The sequence below is a fragment of the Atractosteus spatula genome, chromosome 14, assembly GCF_055471065.1.
Source record: "Atractosteus spatula isolate fAtrSpa1 chromosome 14, fAtrSpa1.hap1, whole genome shotgun sequence".
NCBI classification, from domain to species: Eukaryota; Metazoa; Chordata; class Actinopteri; order Semionotiformes; family Lepisosteidae; genus Atractosteus; species Atractosteus spatula.
Genome location: NC_142719.1, coordinates 1,529,193 through 1,555,489, shown reverse-complemented (window position 1 = coordinate 1,555,489; position 26,297 = coordinate 1,529,193).

Sequence of the window (26,297 nt, the reverse complement as noted above, 5' to 3'; positions counted from 1 at the left end):
GGTTTCCGGGTGTCCATCTTCCAAACTTGAGCCCAGTTTGGCAGGAACGTCTGGCTTTTATAGCACGGGGGCAGGAACCGGAGGCAGGTGCAGGGGATGAGTACAAAACAGAAAAAGGGCTGGAGCATCCTTAAGAGGAGGGGTTTACGATCGTGACACAGGTGACGAAAGTGGAAAATCCAAGGAAGTGTTTTTATAAAATTGAGATGGGGGGGCTTTTCTTTTACCCAAAGGGCTGTGGGAGTGTGGAACAAGTTATCCAGCCATGTTGTTGCCGTGGGTGGCCTGACGACTGGATGAAATCCTTGGGCCAATTTTCTACTAACTATGAAACAGGTCAGATTGGAAAGTCCTCCTCTCGTTTGTAACTGTTCTTAAATTCCTATGTAAGAGTCATTATAACTACATATACTGTATATAAACATATTGTAACGCAACGGGGGCTCCGGCGGGCGCCCTTGCCGCATCTGGTCGGCCCCATCCCGACTGAGGCTCGAACCCGGGACTTCCGCGTCTCTCTGCAGCGACCTAGCCCCGTGAGCTAAAGAGAGATCTCCCCACAGCCCAGTAGCTGTGGTCCTGCTATCACAGGGAAGGGCGGTGACGTCACCTGCTCTGGTACGCCGGCTCTTACACAGTACCTGTCGGCCGTAAGCGTTACACTATCATCGAAGGACCAAGGAACAGCTACACTGGATCCCTGGAGACAACAATACACTGAGAAAAAGATGTCAGAAAGTTTGTAGGAACACATTGGATGAGGATGGCTGAAGACAGCAGATTGTGGGAGAATCTTGTGCAAAAGATAAAGGTGGATTTTAATTATATCTGCACGTGTAATCAGCAGTACACAACAGCAACCAGAAATTATTGTTTGCTGTAAAGGTGGATCACAGTATTCTGCTCTTGAACAGTTCCAGTTTCCCAGGAGCAGTCATTTCCTTCAGGACATTTCTGTGTTCTCTTCTACTCTACTCGTTCTCTTCTATGTGACAAAAAAAATGTCACCCAGCCCTCCTAGTAATAAGCAATTGAAGTTCATATCAATAAATCACATTGAGGTATTTTTCTGCCTGCGTTTCCTCCATGCAATTTTCTCAACAAGATGGTTTCATCGGATTAGAAATGCATTTTTTACACCTGCGCCTCGCTTGCCCCTAATATATTGCAGGGGAACAATCAGAAAAATGATACAGTCAGGCTTCTCGAGACAGATTACAAATTCCATCTCTATATTCTGAAATTTTAGCTTATTATTAAAGATTATTAAAGTTAGGAAGGTGGGAGGCAGGACAGGAGAGTGTGAGTTGGAGGGAGAGTGGGAGGGATCTTAACAGCACTGGCTTAAGTCTCCACAGCACCAGGAGCTTGTAATGCCTTCACTGCAGTCTGTGTGCACACCACATACAAATGAATTAGGACTCTTCCCTAATTGCTCAAGCATAATAAATATTTCTCATTGCACCATACTTATTTAACAATGATGCTGTACATCTCCTGTTTTTAAACATCTAAAGAAACAAATCTAGAAGACAGAGTAAAAGCAAGCGGTAGTGATTCATTGTGAACAGAATAATATGGAACACAGCAAACAGCAATTAATTAAATAGGGAAAACGACATGAGCTACAATAGCAATTCTCACACATGCTTTCTCTCAGAACACCTTATATTCTGGCCATGGACTTTGTACATGTACAATCACACCAGAGTCAGGCTGGATCATCTCGTCGTTAGATTAAGAATCTCAATGAAGATTAATCAGTGTTGGCAACCCTGTGTTAAGTACTGTACATGACCTACATTCCAAAACTGTAAACATTTACACAGAACTAAACAGTCCTAGGTTATCTCGGCTACTTCTTGAGATCCTTGAACCAAGGTGTACCATGTGCAAAAACATGTTGTTCATTAAACTGCCAGCTGATAGGGCTGAGAGGCAGAAGCCTGGCTTCCCTGCAGCTCCACTCTCTAATGAGGGAGTTAACGGGAAGTGCTGTGAGAAAACACATCATCGTGGCTGCAGGACTCTCAGCAGGGCCCCCGTAACCCAATTCCATTCTCGAACAAGACGTTGCTCGGCTCAGACCTATCGATTGAGCTGCAGCACTTTCCATTCATCTCCGGGCACTAACTGGAACTTCACTTGCCTGCAGCCACAGCCGGCCTGCCTGAGCAAGTCGTCTCCGTTTGTCTGTGTCAAGTTCAGCAGAGATTGTTCAAATCAATCAATCTACGCCTTTTTATGTTAAGATATTGCTTCCGTGCTCTTCATCAACTTGGGTCTGCTTGCCTTTGGCGGGGGGCTGTTAGTGACTGCAGTGTTTTATTATTTCCAGTCATCTTGTCGTGGCTTTATGTCTCTGGGTGTTTGTGGACCTCTAGTCAGTTTTGAACGAGCACAGTCCTGAAATCTAAATGCACAGCCTCGCTCAACTTTTTTCCCCTGCTTCTGGAGAGACTCTGATCAGTAAAAACAGATAAGTGCCAGTCATACAGCTATTAAGAGTATGAGAGAGCATATGGCATTATACAACATGTTGAAATTAGGCCTGATATTATACTGTATGATCAAGGCTAGATGGATCTCAGAGTTTTGCTTATGTCTTAAGCCATGTCTGAGGAAGGAAATGTATTGTTTGTATGCACAGTTAAATCCTAAATTACACAAATGAGGCTAATGGAAGAGAATAAAAAAGGAAATTTAGAGCTGGGAGAGAAATCTCTCCAGACAAGCAGTTCTTGCTAATATTAAGCTTCATCCCACGAGTATAAGCAATTTGGTACCGTAATTACACTGATATGGAACAGACGGGCTTTGTTGCTTGTCTGCTTTCTCTTTACTCTGCTCTGCAGTAAATTCAGATAACTAAAAAAGACGAAAGGACTCACAAAATCTGCTGTATTCCATAATTGCTAGACAGGTTGAATGCTAAAATTCTAGATTAGGTGATGCAAATGCCAGCGATGATGTAATGTATTGACAGAGTGACAGAAATGTGATTGTAACCAGTCTATGCTGCAGATTAACTGGGTGTTAGGAACTAATCCTTTTCCTGACCAGAGGTTGAGCCACATCCCTAGCTATTGCCCTGGGGTTATTTGCAGAAGGTAGCTTGTTTCATCTACAGTATACGATCTTGTTGTCCTCTTACGAAGTGTAATTTCATAACCCCTAAGAACTAAAGAGTGATACAGGTGTACTACAGTATACAGTATGTGCCAGATATACTGTACTGTAGAGAGTCTTATTTATAAAGGGAAGCTGAAGGATTTGGTTGTTCACGTTTTAATAAGTCTCCAGACAGCTCTGTTACCAGGAGGCATGACGAAGCAGGTTAGTTTGGTTGCCCTTTTCCTCTTCCTAATCTGCATTTGGTTGGCTTGGCATTGACACTAATGGGCACCTTTTACCTGCTTCCTTGGTGCTGGGAGACAGGAACTGGATGTGCATGGAAAACATTTCACTGTGCAGCTGACTTCTCCCTGATGAGGTCTCTGTCTCTTGGAGTGAAAAGAGATTGTAAAGATGAGGAATTGTGAGGGGAGAGAAAGAGAGGGTTCCACGACTGGAAAGGACTGACATTATCCTGGATGTTCTTACAGCAGGAGAAAAACACTGTTAAAGAATTCTCAGGCATCGTGCCGGCACTCCTCTATGCAGGACCCTGGCCATTACTTGTCTCCCTCTATAATTTAACATTGTGACATCGGAGGAGAAAAGGGGGGGGGGATCTGGAATGTCTTTATCTTTTACAGAAAAATAGCTTTGCCCTGTCATTTCACAGTCTCGGGGGATGTCTTTATTCAACTGCAAATTAATGACTTTCTCTAGCCTCTAAAACCCTCTCTGCATGTGCTACGCTTATGAAAGTTTCCCACGGTATTAATATGCAGAATGATTGGTTTTGCCAGGCCAACGTCACGCGTTTGCCTTGCTGTGCTGTGATTTGGCAAAGTTCGTCTCGTGGCCTTGCATGGTTTCACAGTGCTTGAGTACACTTTGGTGTGCTTCTATTGGAATGCCAAATCTGAAACTTGTCAGTTGGCATAAACTCTCGCTGTTAAAGAAACAGTTTCATGGCAACAAATATATATTTGCTCCAGTGCTTGGGGTTACGGTCATGGCCTTTGAAACCTGCAATGCAGCGTGTGGTCTCCATGTTTTTAGGTCATCGAGGTTCAATAGGAACAGTTTAACTCCACTCCACAGATGTGAAGCTATTGATGATTTGAAAAGACCAGAACAACAATCTCTTGAGCTCCAGTATTTGGACTCCATATACTTTCAGTACATATTGGCTGCATAGAAAGTGTACTGTATGTCATTCAATTTAGAAAGACATCCTTTATAGTTACACATTATAAAGTTACACATTGACTCGCGACAAGAAATTCATAACTGCTTCTGCTGTGCACTTTAACTACTAATTAGTTGAAACTGTAATGCAACATATTTACTTAATATAAAATTAGAAAATTCACATCCTACTAGTCACACAGCAGGGGCTTATGAAACAATTAATTTTTGTCAGTACCTAATCTCATATGATTAAAATAATGTGTGAAAGTAAAAAAATAAAATTGTATTTGTTGTTACTATGATTAGCTACACTCATAATATAAAATAACTGTTGTTTAAAATCTGTTATCTTTGGGGGGGGGAGGGTAAAATCAGAAGGCAGAGTTATTTGACCTTCAGTGCTAAGACTTTGAAGACACAAGAAGTTCCAGGAATGGTTTGAAACAAAAGAAAACATTGTCTTCAATTAGCCAGAATTAAGCTAATTATGGAGAGGAGTGTTGAGATGAAAGCCAAAGGTTTGGCTGTAATCCATCTTTCATGTCCCACTAAAGAAGAAAAAAAACAAAATTTTTGCAACAGCTCCAGGAACAAAATATATAATTCACTGAAGCACCAGTTCTCACTTCAAGATATGGCTGTAAGACCAACACAGACCAATACAGATGAGGATCCTCAGATTAAAGGGTCTCAACGCTGGAGGAATCGCTAAAAGAATCTTTAGGTCAGAGACAGAGTAAAAACCAGATTGGTGTCTAAGGACTGAAATCACTGTGTCCTGGTATCAGGAACTGGGAAAAGATTAAATCTGAGGTATAACGAAGCACACCTCGAAGAAACTCAGATGTCAAACGCAGGTTGTTTTGCTACTGCTAAACTGAGACCTGTTTTAGTTGAAGCTGGTTATACTGCGTTGTATAGTGGTATCAAATTACTGAGATTAAATGCAGAAGTTGAAATTGGCTATAGGTCAAGTCGTGGTGGTCCATCTTTGGTCCTGGAGGCTGGTGTGAGTATAGTTTTCCAGGTCTCTTTAATGGAACAAGTGAGGAAGCCAATATACTGGTCTAACTAATCCAATAAGAAGATGAATGAGCTAATTAAGAACTGGATGGAAAGCTTGCAGATGCACTGAGACTGGGATTTAAGGTTCCATAAACGAAGAATTCCGGTCACTCTCCATACTTCACAATGATTTTTTTCCAGTGTGGTGAATCACTGTAGTATTGGCATACATCCCGGAATTTCCAGATTCCCTTGGAATGGAACATGATTTTGCCACCTTAACTGGAAGATGCTTCACTGTCAATGTCGTTGTCCAGACCTGCAGGTGGGTGTGAAACAATGAAGATCCACATACAGTAGTAATCCACCACTGCAACTGCTCTGTGCTGGGAGACAGTGAAGTTCTCATTGTGCAGATCCCTGCGGCCTCAATAGCCTCTTGTTTCAATAGCCTTTAGCTCGGAAGGTGAATCCGTTAATCTGTTAATAATGAAAAATGTTTGCCCTACAGCTTTATAAACTTTAGCTGGAGGGTTTATAGATTTCATTTTACGTTTAATAGGTAAATCTATTGGTGGGATCAGACCAGATGCTATTTTTCAAACATATAATTAGTCCAAGCTGAGAAAAATCAATGAGTCGATAGCAACTTAATTGAGGAGCAGAGATGTATGAAGTCTATGAGGATTCACTTGTGAGGCTCTATTCTGTTTTGCATTTTTTAAAAGAAACAGTAATAAAACAGTTACTGGCATGATGTCTTTTGCAAATGTCTTTTAAGCTCTTTATAAGACATAGATTTGTTGCATAAAATCTCCACAAAAGGAGATGCATTTTGGCCAAACTCACATATCGTGTCCAGCCGGAAGAAAGATGAACCTTGTTAAGATATTCACTTACAGTAGGTGTATGATGACAAGGCATACATACAGTAGGTCAGTATCGCTTACGTTAATTTGATACTTTGAAGACATGTAGGGATGATCACAAGTATGGAAAGAGATTCAGTCTGGCAGTCAGCAATGCCAGCTCCTGTGGTGCTCTTAGGACATTGATCTCAAATCTGGAAAGCTTGCAGGCTTCATTCCAAAGGTTTCCTTAATCAATCATGAACAGACTAGACTGGGAACATCTGAAACTTCATTTTTCATTTGCAGGATAGGGGTTTGTTTTAAACAGGATCCCAGAGAAGTTCTTTGTTTTTTAGTTTGTTGTCCTTCAGTGCGTGTGCAGGCTGTTTAAATGTGCTTTCACACTACGTCCTGGCTTGTGGAATCTTTGTGACCTGCCTTGATAGCGTGTTTGTTGCGTTTAACAATAACACAATGGCTTTTTTTGCTTCTCCTTTCTCCTTTTGCTTGCTCATGCCCGGTTATCTAGACCTTTGTTGCTTTCTCCTCTGTTTTACCCCTGATCAAAAAGCAGGCTTAGCTGAGTTTAAGATTACAAGCTTTGTGGAGGGCACAGAAATCCTGCCACAGATAGTCATCAAGGGAGATCGATACTGTGCCATTGAAAGCTACCTGCTCCCAGCTGTTATTCAGCCCATAATTAAAGTCAGGCTCCTTTCCCACACAGAGAGAAAGCTTAGCTCTCCCCCTTTTTAAGCCACTCATCTAGGATCTCTTTGACATTTCTCCCAGTCTGGCATTTCTTTTGCCAAAGTGCTGCTTTAATGTAACGGTTGTCGTGCCCTTTCCCTTAATAAAACCATTTACTCTGTAACATTTTCATTATGGATCCAGCGTCTCATCCACACGCTCTGATTTCAGAAGGCTCCTGGCCACCTGGATTTTGATCAAATACGCCAACAAACCAAAAAATAAACTGAAGTCAGCTCAGATCATTTTTGTACCTTTTTAAGAGTAAATAAGCAACCCACAGTTTCAGTAACCGTGCTGTATTGCCTAATTAACTGCACGTTATATACTGTTGAATGTGGATAAACTAAAATAACACACTTACCGGCAGTGAAAGAATATACCGCCGCCTGTGATGCTAGATTGAAATAAATGGTGCATAAATCTCAAAGCATAATTTTACCGCTTATAAAATAACTCCTTGGGGCTCTCTCAGGGTTCTTTTGGAGTGTCTAAACACAGATGTACGTAACAGAACAAGCACTGTGTTTATTATGCATCCTATTTTCAAAAACTTACCCAGAACTGTCATTTTATTGATCTCGCTTTATATATGTGAGAAAAAAATAGATTTAATTATATACTGTCCTCCTACCAAAAACAAGAGAATTCCCAAATAGCAGATCAGTCCACCTCCATGTGCTTATGTTCCCCCAGATGTTCACAAATGGGTGTGGGCATAGAGGCGTGGGGTCACTTACTGTACATCAGGTGTCTTTGCCCTCAGGCATTGCTCTCCTTGTGTTTGAAGAAGGCACTAACATCGAAAAGATCAATGGTCTGATGATCTGATTATCTGTGGCTGCTACAGTGTCTTAATTCCACTTTTACACTGCTGTCCACAGCGTCTGCAGATAAGGGCTCATGAACTTGAAGATATTTTTCATCTGAAGTGCAACTTGCAGCCGCTACCAGCTACTTTCATTTAATTATGAACAAAACCTGCAGTCAATCAAGTATTTGTTCAGGCAGCGGGGGATTGTTCAATTTGCCGTACTGAATCTTTAACCGAGTGAGAAATTAAGTGGGGGGATGCGGGAGTCAGGTCAGATAAATTGAAATTGTTGCCGCTCGTCTTATTTTGGCGTATGTGCAATTGCTTTTTGAAAAAGAAAAACAGCCAAATAATTACCTAGGGTAACTGATCTCAAAAACATATATTTTCTTTTCTCGGCTTTGTTTTCATTTATTTGTCAGTGGCGGTGCCGGGAGAAAAGACTTAAGTTTCTCATAAAAGAGCGTTAGTTGATAGCTTATGCATTATTGCTTGCTGTAAATGATTACTCATGTACCATGTAATTTATCAATGTATGCAAATCAGCGTGTTCCTGAGTGTCACAGACCCAGTTTATTGACAGAGAATGCTGCTTGCCTTGTGGTGACAGGGCCTGATTAGATTAATCTGATTGCTGAGAGCTCAGTGTATTTCTGAGTGTCACATGTGTCTGTTGACAAGCTGTGGATCACTGGGCCTGTAGGGACAACTTTCCAACCCTCACTGCTCTATAATTGTCAAAGGATGAGGGGATTCAGTTCAGTCACTTGTCAAACCAGCTGAAACTTTCCAAAGGCAAACTATTGAAGTGAACGAAATTGTTGAACTTTTTTTCATTTCTTTACAACTTATAAATGATAATCTCGTATTCAGGTTGTACTTTTCACCACCAGATGATCCCCACTAGCAAAGAGAATGCAGACTTCATTCACTACTTGGGATCTAGTATTCTCTGTAATCTTCAAATTAATTTTCATTTCTTACTGTCTGTCTGACTCTTTGATCTGAACCGACATTCAAAATTTAAAGTGATAAAAATATAGAGCAATGATACAGTAACTCTGTCACTCTAGAGCAATATCGACATCAAGTTTTGCAAAGAGAATATGGATTTCATTTAATGAAATTGACTGATCCCTAGGGAGCAGAACATGGATATGAAGGCATTGTGGTCTTGCCTCTGTTCGAGACACCAGTTCACTGTTCCTCCAATGGCTGTGCACAATTGGCAAAGGACGCAGGTGGGACTATCACAAGGACAAGGACGCAGGTGGGACAAGGACAAGGAAGCAGGTGGGACTCGTGAGCGCCTGCACATGCTGAAGGCTGTGGGAGTGGCTTGAAGGTGGGCGGGGTCAGGGGATGGTGCAGTTGGTAATTCTTAATTGGTTGGGTGTGGCTGGTGTATCTGAATTAAAATAAAATGATGTGTGAATTCCTGAACTGCTCAAGTCTTTTCCTTTTACTTTGCAACAGTTAGAAAACGATGAAACAATGTATTGGGATCTTTGTTTTGTTTCCCTCTTAGGTAATACATGGAACCTTAAGCCATGTATTCAATTGGAGACTTCAATTTGAGCTAGGCACTGGCATGCAGCCCCGCAGCATCCGTAATGAGGGTCTGAATACACTCCAAATACAATCCAACACATACTGCAACTTGCGTGGGCTTTTTCTAAGCAGCTACTTTGTTTCCCTGCTTTCCAGTATTGGAGAGACTTGAGTTTGTTGAACATCAGGCAAAATGTTGCTGAGCTGTTCCCCCGATGGATTGGGTGTTATCTGCATTAACCCTCTTTCATGGCTCTCTGTCTCATTGTTCACTTATGCCTTCCAGTAACCAGATCTTTCCGACTTCTGCTGGAGTCCCTCTGTTCTCTAGGAAGTCTGTGTGTGGAATGTGACAATGCCGATCATTGCACTCGGGATTTTCAACGCCAGGAGTAAATTATTACATTATGGATTTGACTAGCACTGCTGGCTGCAAGAGCTGCCAAGTCTTAAGTATCAGAAGCAGCTTGACTGGATTATGCTGAAGCATCACCCTCTGCTGTAAGACTAGGAGAAAAGAACAATGTATCTCTGTTCCACCATGGTGGATAAAGTTAAGATTGTTGGTATGGTTCGCAAAGAAGGAGATTTTTAACCTTATTTTGCATCTGATGTGGATTCAAAAGCTCAGTGTGATGCAAACAGTCACTAATTCCGGCACTTGACTTATCTCATCTCCTTTTTTACAGCTCAAAGGAATCTATTTCACATTTTCAGGTGGCTCCTTTTAGAAATGGGAATAAAAGCCTGCAGTTTGTACTAAAGCCCGGGTACAATTTGTGGTTAATTAGCCTACTGCAAATAACATTTCCATTCGGATCAAAAGTTATTTGTCCCAAAATAATTCATCTGCCTTTTTCATAGATCTTTCAGAAAGTCAAGGTAATACCATTCACCATCTGATGAAAGAAAAGGCTGTGTTTTAGATTTTGTAATCCTGTATTTCCTGCCAAAATAACGGGTGAGCTACAAGCAAGGAGCAGGATTCACTCAGGCTACAAGGCAATGCACTCAGCCCTTTTCATGTGACTGAAACTGTCTCATGGAATCTGTGGTTGAAAAGCCAACAAAGTTCTAATGACTAAATTAACATCTGGAATCACAAAAACACTTTGTTACAAAAATGCAAACGATATAATTGTCTCTCAATTGTATTCTGTTTTGACATATTGGCTTACTGCTTTAATTCCCATATTGCAGAGAGTGAGGGAGAGTGAGGACGTGTGTACAATCATGTAAAAAAAGCACCTGTCAGTGTCATCGATTTTTTAGCACAGTCTGAGCTCCACAGTGCCTGATGGGCGACTGCGTGCTGATTGGAGGAGCAGAGCTCCTCTCGGTGACATCAGCAAGTTGGCTCAGCCAATCATTGCTTTCTCAGACTCAAACAAGCACGTCCTGGACTGAGCAAACCTTCCCCCTACACAAGCAAAGAAAAATCGCACAGAAGCAGAGGTGACTGCTGCCCTTGTGATTTTGGACATTTCGGTGTTTAATGAAAAAAAAAGGTTTGTGAAAAAAGAAACAGTTTTTCTAAAGTTAAAGTTGGAAAACAAGTATACAAGCCTGTTTTGGAGATGTATTTGTTTACTAGTAACATAGTCTGACAGGCCATATATCTGATACAAATGAAACAATGAAAAAAGATACTGTCATATGCTTTTTATCTGTCAGCATGTTCTGCATCAGCACCTCCCTTGTGCAGAAACCAGGAATATACTGTACTGTATGTCAATGTATGAATCTTCAGTTGTGTTTCAAATGTCTGATACTGAGTTTTGACAGCGTCCTTGCCAGCCATCTGTTTAACCAGGCAAGTCACAATCAGCAATGCTCTGTTTGAAATGGTTATTGTTGTTACAGTAGACCCCCGCAATGTTTTAGAAAGGAAAGAAAAAACAATATTTTTGAGACTAAGGCAGCATCCCTCTGTTTTGAACACCTGGCTATCTTATGGAACAGGATTAGGCAGAATGCAGTGTGTCCCCTGTTTTGCTGTTTCTGTTCATTAAAACTGCAGCCAGGACTATCCGGTGATGAGCTCCTACAGATAGGTGCTGGCAGGTTGGAGTAATATGTATATCTTTCATAGGAACTGTAGTAAACGTGTGTAGAAATAAAATAATGTTTTTAGCATTTTCATATTGTATTAGTAATAGGTGATTAAAAACACAGAGACAAAGATTCTGCGTTGTAGTAGACCAGAGGTGGCTTGGCATACACTGTGTGGGATTTGATTTTACTTGTGATGTAAGGAAGTACTTAAACTTTCCACCATCTCACATGCTTCACATCTCCTCCTGGGCTGATCAAGACCCAGACTGCCCTTTGTTACACATGGACACACATAGCATGCCTTAAGCCAGACTTAAACCTGATATGTATTAACCCAGCAGGCTTGTATCACACAGAGCTGCCTGGATAACAAGGAATTAGTTAATAAAATATTAAAACGTTTTTTGATTATCAAAGAGACTTAATTTTGGAGGATAATACTTCACTAGGGGCTCCATGACGTGGGCCTAACTGAAGCAGTTCTTCAAGACTCGATTCTGTATGACCTTGTTATTGTTACTGCTAAAGAATACCATCTGTCTTTTTTTAATCTGGCCCAGAACATTAGCTTTTAAACATGCTTGCTTTTGCAGAATTGCTGTACAAGGCTGAAGCTTTTTTTTTCCTGAAGGCCCTGACTGCTTGACTTCTGACCAAGGTAGTCGAGAGTCTGTAGGTGATGAAGTCTGATCTTGTTCCCTGCTGAGCTAAACTGAGTTAATCTCAGAGTCTTTCTTGCAATTGTTGAGATCCTTCTGAAACCGACTTGATGCACTCCTTGGTTTAATGAACTACATTACTGCAATTTACTTTGTGTCCTTCAGTTTCTCTGCAGTATGAAGGGAGATTTTTTTACTTATGTAATTCTGGTAATCAACAGAGTAAATGCCTGTGCAGTGATACAAAAGACACAGGAAAATTCATGACTTCTGCTAGTCTTTTATAAAAACAATTTGTAGAAAATACAAAGCACTTGATTATATGTTGGCATGTTTAATGTAGTACTGGGAATCACACCTAAATCAATCAAGAAGTCTACCTCCAAGGAAATATTTCACATTTTGTTATTTTTCGTGAGCATCATGTCAGTTTAAAAATACATGTCTGTTTTATTTATATATATATATGCATGCAATAATATTCAATCATTTTTTTAAACCTTTTTCATAATCCATCCAGCCATTATGATATCAGGGAGTGTGTGTAATGTGACCAGGTTTTACTTGTGAGAGACTGAAAACCCAACCAAGTCTAATGACCACAGCCCAGTGCGATGTGCGAGTGGTAGACACCAGTGCTTGTGATGACAGGATGAGCCTATCATAACACAGATATCACGGCAGCCTGCTCTTAGTGACATACTGCTCCAATGTAAACGGGGATGTTGCATTTTTCGTGGAAGCAGCAGCTGTGAACCATATGGATTCCTATCAGAATAGCTAAAAGCGACATCCAGCGAGTGTCACAATCTGCAGATCAGTAGCTGAACATCAGTCTCATTCCCAAGCTGCTGATGTTATCATTTTTTTATTTTTGGACACGGAGTGTGACTGTGGCTTTGCAGATCCACCGAGGCTTGCAGGCTTGCAGGCTTGCGCCTGTGCTTGAGTGTTTCTCTTCCCCGGGTGTGATGAAGACTGTGCTGTGCATGGGAGCTTCAGCGTGATATTAAAGCGCATTGACATTCCGTTTGCATTGATTTTACAACAGGGAGTGAATCATTATACTGAATGTTCCTCACGGGTCCCAGTGGAATCTGCAACTCAGCTAGCGTTGTCAAGCACCAACGTATGTAAAACTGTTGATTAGGACTCTGTTCCCCTTAGGAGTTCAGTGTGCAGGCTGCAGTTCAGCTTTATTTTTGTGTCTGCCAATGGTTGTGTTCAATTTATATACAGTATATAGTGTCCATGCGAGTTTTCGTGCATAGAGAGAAATGATTTTTCTTTAGAGAAATCTCAAGAATCCTTGTGAAGTTGTGACATAATGCTAATTCCTGTGGAGAGATTGAGAAACAAACAAAGTACATTCAATTCATATTTGTGAGATTGTATAATTTGCTGTTACCATACTGAAAGGCATTTTAATGTAAGAAATACTCTTGGTTTCAATACTCATCTGGAGGATTATTAGTGCTCATTAATTAGAATAATTCACACCAATGGTGAAAAAATACTTATCCAGTGCCAAGTGTTACCTGCTGATATGCCAATACACATTTGAAGTGTGATCTGATTCTTTGCACCAGTTCTGCCTTACTAAGGCAGAGGGAGGACAGCACTCAGTAAGGACCACAAGTGTTCATTAGCAGAAAATGCACAGCCCACAACCTCCCTGTGGCGAAAATCCAGAAGCCTGAATGCTTGTTAGTTTACTACTGCTCCTCCAAATATGAATGTGGATATTTACTGGAGCTTAGGAAAGCTGGCATTCAAATATATCATACGTACTGCATATACTGTACCAGAGCTCTATATCTGTCATGCATGAAAATGTAAGAGGGAATACAAAGCTTGCTTTGTTATGGTTAGGGGTGGACCTGCTGGATTGTGGCTCTAAATCAAACCTTCATTGAACAATTAGTTGTTTAGCTGATGATTTAACCCAAAACAGTTTCTAGAGACTGCAAGGTGAACAAAGAAGAAGGACAAGGGTTGGGGAACTAGGAAGAACAACAAAGCAAATACAATGTTTGGATGGTCTCATGGCACAATAAAATGTGCAAGTTGTCTCTGAAGACGGAGAATAAGGAGGATGCTCAGGACAGGGTAACAGAATATGAGACAGGGGCAAAATCAGGGTTTGAAATGAGAATCTCTTTATCATCCTATCTCTTGGACCACCTAGACAGCATTAAATACTGCATACTCCAACCTGATACGACTGTGTTACCATGAACTGTTGTGTGTGTGTTCATATGTAATTTGAGGCACAAAGGAGTTTACACGGGGTGAAAAAAATATTTTAATTTAAAAGTAGGTAGCGAAGAATTTAAATCGGAGGACAGACAGGAAGAGCTGAGATTAGTTTGCTATCACGTCTGTAAAGAAGGCCAGGAAATAAAAGACCCTCTGAGAATCGATTTGATTTTCTGTACAGTTTTATCCTCCTCCTGAAGCTGCTCACAAAGGAGCAGTGCTAATCAGCTTTCTGCTCATCCCAGATTAATGGTTTTGCTGTGGGATTTCAAACGATTTCTAAAAAATGTGGTTTTATCCTCGGTCTCAAATGGTTCCAATAAAGTCAACAGCCATTATTTAAGAAGCAGGGAACCCAATAAATACATGTCAGACTAATAATAATAATAATAATAAAAACAGATACTTTTTTGTTTCACTACAATTGCTAACATGTATTTACTATACCCTTTTCTAAATTCGATTATTTTACAATACCAATGAGCAAACAACAGTATTGATTGTATCGAAAAAATATTCAGATCTGTAAGCATGAGTTTCAGCAGCGTAGCGCTGCGTATTGTGATTTGGTCTCTGTCGAAATGGTGCTCTAATGGAGAGCGGACCCCAGCCAGGGCCCAGCTGGTGCTGCGTGGAGTTCAAAATGAATGTCAGGAGGGGATGCGGAGGCCGAGGTCATGTCCGAAATAGACTACAGCTGATTTCATCGCAGGGACCAATCCTTTTGTTCATGACCTTTCCAGACACTAAAAACCCTTTTTTTTTGCGAACATCCAACCCAGAGCACAAAACAGCCCATAAACGTGATCCAGAAATAGCACTTCCATGCCTCGCGGTATCAATGATTCAAGGGCTGCGCTTTGGCAGAGCTGCAGCAGAAGAACTGGAGGGGATGAGCATATTCGAGCAAAGTAAAGTTCAATGAAATAATTCCTGATTTATCACGGAGCCTGTGCAGTAAGAGCACAGCGACGGAGCTCTAAGCTACAGAATCCCAGCAGCCCCACAGATGGGTGCTTTTGTCTTTTTGCTGTTGCTTTTCATGAGATAGATTTGAATTTCAGTCGATTAATATCAAGATGCAGTGGCTCTGGGGAGAAAAACAAAATGGGACTAGAATAGATTTAATTAGCTGCTTAACTATTTCATATAATTTAAAGGGCGGGTTTTTCAAAATTCCCGTCTCTCCAGACGCCAGCGCAGGTATGCAGCAAGACAGAAGAAAGTCAGTGTTCAAATGCATCAGTAATTGGGAACTTGATCAATATGCGGTGATGTAGGGGAGAATTGCCCCCCACTGGCTTGCTGTGAAACTCTCGGAATGAAAGGAGCCTAACAGTTGGCATTAAAGAACCATAAAGAATGAACATTAATGCGCTGTACTGTAATGGTTTTGTGTGCGAACTGCTCACTCCATTGAAGCCCTCATTACATAAGGCATAATAGATGGGAAGAAACTGACTTAGACAGATGGTCCTGTAAGCTGGAGAAAGAAGGCAGAGCGCTTCACAAGAGTCATTTGCATGCTGAAATACAGCTTCTGTGTTCCTTCCTGTAGATTTGCTTGTAGATGTTTATTATAGCATCCTGAAGCAAGACATTTAATGCACCGATTTAAGTTTTCCTTCTTTTTCTTTTAATGATGAAAATAGCCAAAGCCAGGAGAAAGATCTGCCACTCCTCATCCTACCTGAGGGGGCTGCAGCTCCAGGGCAGTGGGAACAGGACAGGGAGAGTGTGTCCAGGCAAAAAGGGGTAAATACTACAACGGATTCTGGGAATGAATTCATTGAAAAGAGAATTTCAGAACAGAGTAGCTCTTCTTGTTTGATCAGCTTGTGTAACTGGTCTTATCTTTGGATGTGTTTTTAAGGAAGCTTATTGCTTAAGATCATCACCAGTTTGAAATGCCACTTATGAACAGTTTGTAACACCTGTTGAAAACAAAGTTCGACATTTTATCAGTGATTTAGCAGTAAATTGTCTAGCTGAGTGATTTGCAGAATTCCTGGGAATGGGAGTATTGCACCATCTGCAGTATTTCATTAACATACACTTATGTAAATTTCTGATTGGCTTGTTGCACCGGTCTGAGGAATCCAACATCATCGGAACATTTTAGTTTTATTAAAAAAAGTGAAAGGAAATAGCTTTTAAAACAATATGCAGTTTAGTTTGTTTTGGGATTTCTCCAGTCCAGAAGGAGTTAATACATCTGCATGCTCTTCACCACTCAGTAAAAGGGAACCGCGTCTCTGGGGCTGTTGTGAGCACCCCTATTATTTTTTGATGACCTCTGCATTCAATATAAAATGTTAATACCTCAGTTTCCTTGTCTCGCCTCCCTACGGCTTGACAATTGTGACATTTCGGTCCCTCAAACTTGGGCAATTAACAGCAGAAAAAGTAAGCTCCAGGGACATGGGCTGCAGGTGGGTTATTCTTTAGGTCTAGTAGTTAAAAAAGCAAAGCATGCAATGTGATTTGAACTTTTAAAAACCAGGAGTCCAGCCTTTTGCTAAAAAGGGAAACTCGTTTAAGGTCTTGATATTCACCAGCCATGTTAATGATGCACATCAGTCAGTCAGCTCTGGAAAAGGCCATTCAAGATGAATTCCTGAAAGTACAGTAGATGACTTTTTTCCTTCTGAGGTTTTTACAGAGCAATACAGACACAAGACAGGAATGTGCTTTGGCCCAGAGAGAAAGTTCGTCTCACATACGAGCAAAAAAACTCCACCTGGCCACTGATCAGCTTGCAGGTGTGTCGGCAAATTCTGACCCTTCAAAGAAGCTCCGATGTTCTTCTCCTTATCTCTCCCGTGAAAAGTGCTTGCAGTCTGCAAATCAATATGCTGTCGCTGTTCAGCATTCAATAAATAAGCAAATGAATTTGTTTGTTTAGGTTGGAAGCTTTGTGGGGAATGGAGCTTGATGGAGGAGGATGGGGGGGGGGGAGTGGCATTGTGAAGGGCACTGTTGGGAATACTGTCTAACAGACTATAGTGCAGAGCTTTGCCCTGACTTGACCCAAGCTCTTGCAAAATCACAGAGCATCTCCCAGCGTTTCCCACAAGTGCCCAGGGTGGGAATGCTGTGCTGCGTTTGAGTCTGGCACAGGGAAGCACTGACTACACCCCTCCATCTGTGTTTACTTAAATGCTGCTCGTGTTGCTCTGGAATGCTTCAAAGACGTACAGGTGATTTTGCAAGCTTCAGCGCCCAAAGTTAGTCACACAGTTAGGAAAGTGCTTCTTGAATGTAAATCGATACGGAGTTCCAGTTAAGCAGTCTTTATCGAGCCTGTTTGTTTTGGCCGGTGCCTGGGGTAATTGTGCTGGTGACAATGTGTAAGAGGCACCTCTCTTTGTGAGAGCCCCACAGGCTCTGAGGCACCGTATCCGAGGACACTGGGCTGTCGTCGCAGTGGGAGGGCTCTATTGATCTGTTCTCAGCAAAGAGTTTTTCCAATCCAGGAATTTCTCCTGCACAGCAGTGAGCACAGGCTAGCACCTGTGGACACCTGCACGCGATTATAAACTATAAAAATAGGTTTCTGGAATTCAGCATCAGATAGCTGATTCTATTTAATAGGAATGCTGTTTCTCATTTATTGCAATTATGGGTTTGTGGCCTTAATGTAACATACTGTAATCGACATTAAATGCAATGTTTTCTGCATTTTAACCAGAATTTACCACTGTTTCAATTCAGTTATATTCTCTTTTTGGGGAGGGGTGGAGAAAAATCAAACAACAGCTTCAAGACATTGCATTAAAGAGAGCCAAAAACAAGATGTAAGAATAAGCTGTCAAATGTAACACATAACACCTAGACAGGAAATAAAAAGAAAATCTCCAGTAACCAGTATAAAGGTAGTTTAGAATTACCATAAATTTGTATGGTGCACTTTTCAAACACAAGACACCTACTTGTCCAGACCATTAGAGTTTCTGCAAATCATGTGGCAGTAGTACAGTGATTTCCAGTATATCCGTATAAAAGGAAATTTCAGCTTTACGATAGCTGTCACATTAAGTTTTGATCCAATTTGCCAGCAAATGCATTTTCTGTACAGCAAAACCATCCGCTTCTTTTTTTAAAATTCAAGTGTCTTACTTTTTGTGCTGAAAAAAACACAGCTGATGAGCTTTTCAATCCCCAGGTGTCACAAAGCAAACAGCAGAACACTCTTTTTTCACAACAATCAGAAGCTTGAAATAAATTGCAAGAGACAAGCAGAGAGCAGATGACAAATGTTCAGGCTTTTGTTATCGTTTTCTTTTTATTTAAAAAAAACACAGAAAAACAATGCCCAGAGTGGATTTAGGAAATGATAGCTCAGTGCTCATCAAGGAAGTGAAGTACAGAGTACCGTACAGTGAACCACGAGCACTGCACAAACCCTGAGTTAAACACCTGAAGCACAGGAAACAGAGGAAAGCTCGTATCCATTAACAAGAATATGTGTACGAATTAAAAGAAAATGGAGAAGAATGGACTTGGTAGTAGCACGTTTCAGAAACCTAAACAAATTTTCTATTCAGAGCTGTAGACTGTGTCCTAAGCATGGTTTCCTTTAATGCTAAATTGTGTGTGCACAGTATATATAATGTATGAAGGAATAATCCTTGAACATGAGAAAGTGAGGCTGGATAAAGTGGCTTCATTTATTTCAGATGGTTTGGGATGAAAATCATGTTATTGGCCTCCAGTCACATGACTGATATCAACGCTGTATCCATCTGAATTGAAAATTGAATTCCTTCTCATCTGCAGTGAATTAATTCCAGTTTAGCCCATTTCAAGACAGAAGACTAACTATGTAGTAACTCTTATACTGAAGCATTGCCAGATAATCTCCTGCCTAAATTGACACCATGTGCTTCATAGTTTATAACCTTGCAGGGATTAGAGACTTTGAAGAAGCAGGTTCTCTCTTGAGATGCACATGTATCTGCTTACAATCAGGACTGTTTTGTATTGCATCCAATTTGTACCTGGGAACGGCGAGGACGCTTCTCCCAGAGGGACGTAAGAGCTCAGAAATGTTTAGGGAGAGAAAAAGCTGCAAACGAATAAATTACTTCAGAGGTTTGTGTCAGAAAGCCTGCAGGTGTAGGGCAAGACAGTATAAAGGATGTTATGTCAAAGCAAGGCGTTTTTGACATTTCAGAGCTGCCTGTGTGTTAACTTGTGGAAAATAAAATCCCCCCTCATCTTTGGGGAGTCTCGGGGGCTTTTATTGATCGATCAACCCATTCCTGTTACACAAAGCAAGCAAGTTCTTGCTGTGAGCTTCTTGTCTTGTAAGAGAATTTTCACATTAATTACTTTGGAACAATGCACGATAACACTGCGAGTGTGGAAGCACATTTGTAATTGTCATGAAATTGCTATGTAAATACAATAAATATAATGCAAATTACTTAAAAAAACCCTGAAAATGAACTAATCCACATTACAAAGTCAAATAAGACCCTTTAGGTGTATTAAATTGTATTTTAGGAGGATGAACCTGTGTTAAAGACAGCATCTTCTCTGAAGACCCTGGTCACAAGCTTGATGGCTGCAGGTGACATAGCTTAGTCATACCTTTCACTCAGAGCGAAGCTTCTGAAAATGTCCTGATGCAGTCCTGACGTAGATACTGTATTTCCCCCAAAATACACTGACCTGTCCTCAGCTAGCTTTTTGTATCAGTAACTGTGTAAAAGTCATAGAGAATGTTTATCAGCAGATCACAAATGAACTCTAGTTGCCTTCAGACGTACTGATATTTTAGTTTTACAAAACTGAAAAACAGTATCTCCCTTGTCTATAAAAAAATAAGAATGTTACAAAAATGATTGATTTCAAATTTGATCAACAGCATGTTTTTTAAACTGCCTAGTAGTCAAATACAGGCCATTAATCATTAATGGCAACTGGGCTGCAGGGGATACTTTCCTATCAGTACAATTATGCTGCAGGTTGCAGACTGAAAGAGTTTCAGTGTTGAAAACTCTTTCAACACTGAATGTTTCAGAATGATCTTTTTGTCTTAATTTGCTTGAAAAAACATGCATATCTATTAAACAGGTCTGAGGTTCTTAGCTACGCTTTGATAACTGAAAGCCAGGGCTGTCGAATGTCAGGAAAGGAAGTAGGACTCATCACGATCTCTGCTTCCTTAATCCTCACGCACTCAGAGACAGAGTTGCTACCTGACACTGTACCCCAGTGTTTTAATATCGTGTGTGCAGTACTGTACGTGCACGAATGCTTTTTGCTTCTTTTCCTATGGCCATTTGAATCTTTAGTCTGCAGTGAAGCAGTGAAGAGCTGCTAGTGTGGAGTCTGTGGCAACTGCCAGAGTTTTTCCTCCCTCGAACAGATGCAAAAGCACAGGGACAGTAATCAATTACTGATAAATATTTAATTACAGAGAGCGCTGTCGTGTCAGCATCTCAGCCACTGGCGGTAGGTTCGTTGCAGTTGGTGTCAAACACAATAGGACTGATGAAAACTGTTTGGATGGTCTTCCATTTGTTTAATATCTATGCTAATGCCCACTATCAGAGACCCATTCGGAGAGACCGTGCTGTCAAGACTTCCCTCAAGGCTCATCTTAATGAGAAAAATAACACAAGACCATGGAGGGCATTTGTGAAGATTATCTTGGGGTTTTTCCGCAAACCATTGTTACCTACAACTGGATTTGAATAATTGCAGAAAACCAAAGCCCACGTCTGTCTATTTAGCATTAAAGTTTGTTCTATGATTCTGTGATGCTGACTAGGATACATTTCACTGTTTGGAACCTGTGACCCATTAATGAAAATATTGCTATCCGAATGTTTTATTTTTCCCAAGCTCTACTGTGTCTATGCGTTTCATTAATAAAAATCTGTACAAAACTGCTGGCAATCTAGCCTAGTTAAATCGGCACGTCCTATCGGTTTTTTATAGCCATCCTTAATTGCACTCAATTGTGCACTGGCACCATACTGTTGTTTATACTGTTATTGTTATTGTATTTCTGTCTATTGTCTTGTCTGCTGTTCTATATATATAAACTGCACCTGAGAGACTAAAGAGAAACACTTTTCACTAGCGCGGAGTAAAAGTTACCAAACCAATGCTGATGGCATGGTCAAACGGGTTCAGAGCAGTGATTTTAGAAGCCAGGTTCCAGATGCAGAATTCGTCATCCAAAAGGGGAAAGCCGAAGTCCGTTAACCAGAAAAGCACTAATCCAAGTTATCAGGCGAAGTCCCGAAGACGAGATCCAAATAGCGTAGTCAAAAGGTGAGCCGTTGTCACTAAACTAGGAAAGCCACACAAAGAAGACATTAGCACAAGAGGAGTGTAGTTGAGCTCACTAGGAAAGTTCCTGTACTGAGTGTGGAATGAGCTGTGAACTAGGCTAAAGCAGTCCGGTGAAGGGAGGTACGTCGGTAAGGGAGAGAGCCAATCGGTTATCTTGTTAAAAGGTGAATTAGACCTTCCCCTGTAGGCCGAGGTAGACGCTCACGGGTGGGGTACCCTCTGTTGTCGGGGAACTGATCTCGTAACAGGTCTGAGCCATCACACGACACAGCTCTCTGACAGGAATAAAAAGGCACGGCTCTCCGCATCTTCTAGCTCCTTTTCTTGTCCCCAAACTAACAGGTCCTCACACCCCACCCAGAGGAAAAATAAAAAGACGCTCTCCCTCCCACCAAACACAACACACTCCCTCTCCGCGTATCTCTGAGCTGCTCAGTGTTTGACAGATCACCCATTAACCACAGTCATTAACACAGACATTTTGGGTATCCCTGCTGAGGGCTGTGTGGCATCACCCTTTCATTTTGTCGGGGTCAATCAAGGCGATGATAGTTAATTACAATTTAAATATAGCTACAGGGGAAAAACAAGGAACCATGGCAACAGCTGGTGCTTAAGTTAAAAACTAGCTTCCTCAATTAGAGATGCATGTCCAAGGTTAATATCCTACCTTAAGGCAGCAGATGTTGTAACTTGACAGTCTGAACTTCAGGGGCTTGTTTTGCTCAACAGCGATCTTGAGCTGCCCAGGTGTGAGATGACAGATGACAGAGTTTCTCCAGAAGGTGGAAGTTACAGTAAGTGTGGGGGGAGGGGAATGCAGGATTTCCTCACTGCTCGGAAATATCAGAAAACAACGACAAAAAAAATCAAGTTTAAATAAAAAAATAAAATAAAGTTTAGCTCATGATGTATTTCTACATACATTTTTGATGTATAATTCATCATTCAATACCAACTATACCCCGCTGATCAATGTGAAGCAGAATTCTTTCTGATTGATTATCTTGTTAGGAGCTTTATTGTTTACTGTATAAACAGTATGTGATCTATTTCAAAACTTAAGACACACAGATTGAATTATTTTGGGACCATTTGGAAACATGAACATGGCAGCATAATATCTGTACTGTACATATTATCTTTCAGGTAAAGGTAACCTTTTTATGGTGGTAGATTAAACTGTATGAATGTTAAACCATCTAGTATAATAATACTTCATTGACATCTTCTAATAACTGGATTTTGGGTTTTTGATCACACTCAATTACACTACCCTAAGACTACGTCAGCTATTGACATAAATGCGCCATTAAAATAAAATTAAATGCCATTAGGATTTTAATAAAACTATTTTCATGTTGCATTATGACCTCTTAGAAAGAGTTCAATGTAACTGCATTTTAAAAAAGAATTGTGTAACTTAGAAGTCTAATAATGATATATTATTCTCTACTCCCTTTATATCTTGACCAAATGTGATTTGAATTTGCTTTGGCTAAAAGGATCAACCAGATTAATAAATCTAAATACATACATGTAACAGGCCTTTATGATCACATAAAGAGAAAATATCCAAAATGTTGTTTTGAAGCTGCAGAGTATTTCTTGAGGTACCTCACCTTGCTGTTCACCTGTCAGTGCCCAGTTGCTGCTTCACTGTCTGACTTTCATCTCTTTCCTATGAACGCTGCGGTCTGATTTAAAACAAAGCTGCACACAATCAATTAAAGCACATTGTTTCATCCGCTTGCGGGCATTTGCTCAGAACTCTCCAAAGAGCACTTCTTACTGAGACTATATTAATTATTGAGTTACAAAATGTAGAAAAAAAACAACAACCAAAGTATGGTTCAGTGAGAAAGGCACAAAAGATTTAAATTGGTTATAAATTTAGAAAGAAGAAAATGCTTCTGTACTAATTTATCACTCTAACAAACAAAGAGCAACCAAAAGACAGTTCAACACATTCTGAGGAATAAAAGCAGGTTCCACTTGAATAAGTTAAGGTTAGAAAACTCACTAAATTATTTCTAATTTTAAAGTTATCTGAATTTTCAGCACGAACCGAAGCTTCAAACGATGGTAGCTCCCATTTTAAAAGAATGCTGAGATTGGGTGAGACTGACACTCCACAGCACTGGGGTTTCTCATGTTTTGCCCAGAGAGTGGACAACACAGACATGATAGTCCACTGGCCTGGACAAACTCTGCTTCCTCAGGCAGTCCACACCGTCACCCCGGAGAAAGAAATGTTTTTATTTCACTTCTATTCCTGTAACAACAAAAAGAAAGCCCTCTGCTTTCTGTCCCTCCTATGACCCCGGCCACCCAGATATACTGTACGGCAGACTCTTGAAAAAGGGCTCATAACGCCTGTCAAGGGACGAAGGACAGAGCTGAAATACTGTGCAAACCAAGTCGCCCAGGGCCTCACAGCACAAACCGAGCCCATGACAGATCTGAGAGTTTAAGGATCGGGGCTGTCATTCAGCTGCTGCCACCATTAAGATCTATTGTCCTGTTGTCAATTCTAATCACACAGAAGAGGGATCTGCAGCAAAGCAATAGAAGCCCTGGCCAGGCCTGTGCGCGATGACTAAAGGTGTACATCATTATTTATTTTCCTCTCTTGACCTAGTAATCCCCGGCACTTCCCCATGGGACACAGATGCTGCCATTGTCATTTATAAACTTAAATCGAAGACAAATTAGGCACCGAGGTAAATGGGGAGCATCAACAGCTCACGCACTGCACAGGCTGGAGCCTGAAGTCAATATAACCCAAGGAGTAGGCTATTTTATCCCATATCACTGCTGAATTGTCTCTCCACTGGGTCTTTAAACATGTAATTTATTTTACTGAGGCCAATTATTGAAGCAGCTCATATTCTCCCTCTCCAGTTCTTTAATTTCTAATTTGTTTCATACCCCATTATATCCGTTCTCGGTGACACCCGTGCTCTTCTCAGACTCCTCTTCTTTCTGCCTTTATTCAACCATGAAGATATCTTTTTCAGCACAGATGTGGCTGGCAGGAGTAAGGAGGATTCAGACCTTTAGCAGTAATCAAGCAAGGCAAGGTTCATTTTTACATCCTGATAGCTGTCTGTGGTGCACTGGACCCTCCTGTCTTCTCACCAGAGATGTAGTCTGGGAGCTTGAGCTCAGTGCCCTCAGTCTCTTCTAGAGAGAGACCTTGCTCAGTTTCAGAGATCAGGCCTCAGACATGTGTCGAACTACATACTGTAAAACAAAATCTGAAAAATCTTCTATAAGCCGAATTATTAAAAGCAGTGAAAGAGATCTCAATGGACTTTACAGCACTGTGCAACACATTTTGCCTTCCCCTTCCAAACTCCTTGTTAGTCAGCTAAAAGATAGGCTCTCTAGATTTGTTTTCCTTCTCTCTGTTTTGAACAATACAATACTACAGTATGCGTCAGTCAAACATCGAGGAATCATACACCTCCACCTTGAGATCCATCAGTAAGGTTAGCATCACGATCTACCCTAAACAGCTGATAGCCAGGTACAGAATCTCCACTATTGAAGGAGGAATGGAGGCTGCAAGCCGTGTTTCACTAAAAGCTGACACAAGAGAGTCATCCTGGCTCGTCCGGAGAAGTTGAAGCTCTTCTGAGAGCAGAGTGGTGGTGTTAGGAATTAGCAGTGAGGACCCTGTGCAGAAAACCAGGGCAAACTCCAAAAGGCGTAGTCGAAAGAACAATCCGAGGTCAGGAAGCCGTAGGTAAACTAGCCGGTGCAAAAGTACAAATAACCAGAGGCGGAGCCGTTATCCGTAAGGGAGCCGAGAGTCAAAACCAGAACGAGAGCAAAAGTACCAAAACCGAAACCAGGAGACGTAGACGGAGAACAAACCAGGGTCAGGAAGCCAAAAGCCAAGTAGTGAAGAACAGTAAGACTGGGAGTAGCTCTAGCCAGGAAAACCCAATACTGAGCACCGGGAAGAGTGTGAGGCAGCATTCAATAGGCTGGGGAAAAGGGCTAATTGGGAACGGTGCTGGAATGTGAGGTGGAATGCTGATTCCTCCGGGGGTGTAGCGTAACAGGATCTTCGCCTGTGGCTAGAAGGTTGCTGTTTCCTATCCTGCGACCGGCAGAGGAATCCTACTCCGTTGGGCCCTATCACGGATGTCAGAGTGAAAAAGGGGCAAGACGGGGGTTAGCCCAGGCTCAGGGGGTCAGACGATGTCGGAAAGAAACCTATGCCTCAGGCCACGGACAGGAGCGACCTGGTGCTAGGCGGGTCTCAGGACATCAGTACCCTCAATGCTGAGCGAGGAGCAGAGCAGACACAAGAATTAAACAGGCTACACAACAAGACACACGGGAAAGACATGACTAATCACAGGGAACTAGGAACAGGAGAGAAGTAGAGCGCCCTCTAGGTGTACTGGGCGTGATGGGCCCCATGAGCAAAGCCCTTAACCCCAGCTGCTCCAGGGGCAGCTTCTCTCCCTGTCTGTGTGTCTCATGGAGAGTGAGTTGGGGGTATGCGAAAAGAAAAATTCCTAATGCAAGAAGTTGTATATAGCCAATAAAGTGATCTGATCTTCAGTTTGGTTACTTAGAAGTCAGCCAGGCAGCGCCGCCCAAAAACCGCATCACCTGAACCGCACGACAGACCCCGCGCAGTCTTATCCGGGTCTGCGGGTCCTCCACTCGGCGAGCTCTCACGCGAAGTCTCTGCAGGAGTGCATCCGAGTTCAGAGTTTG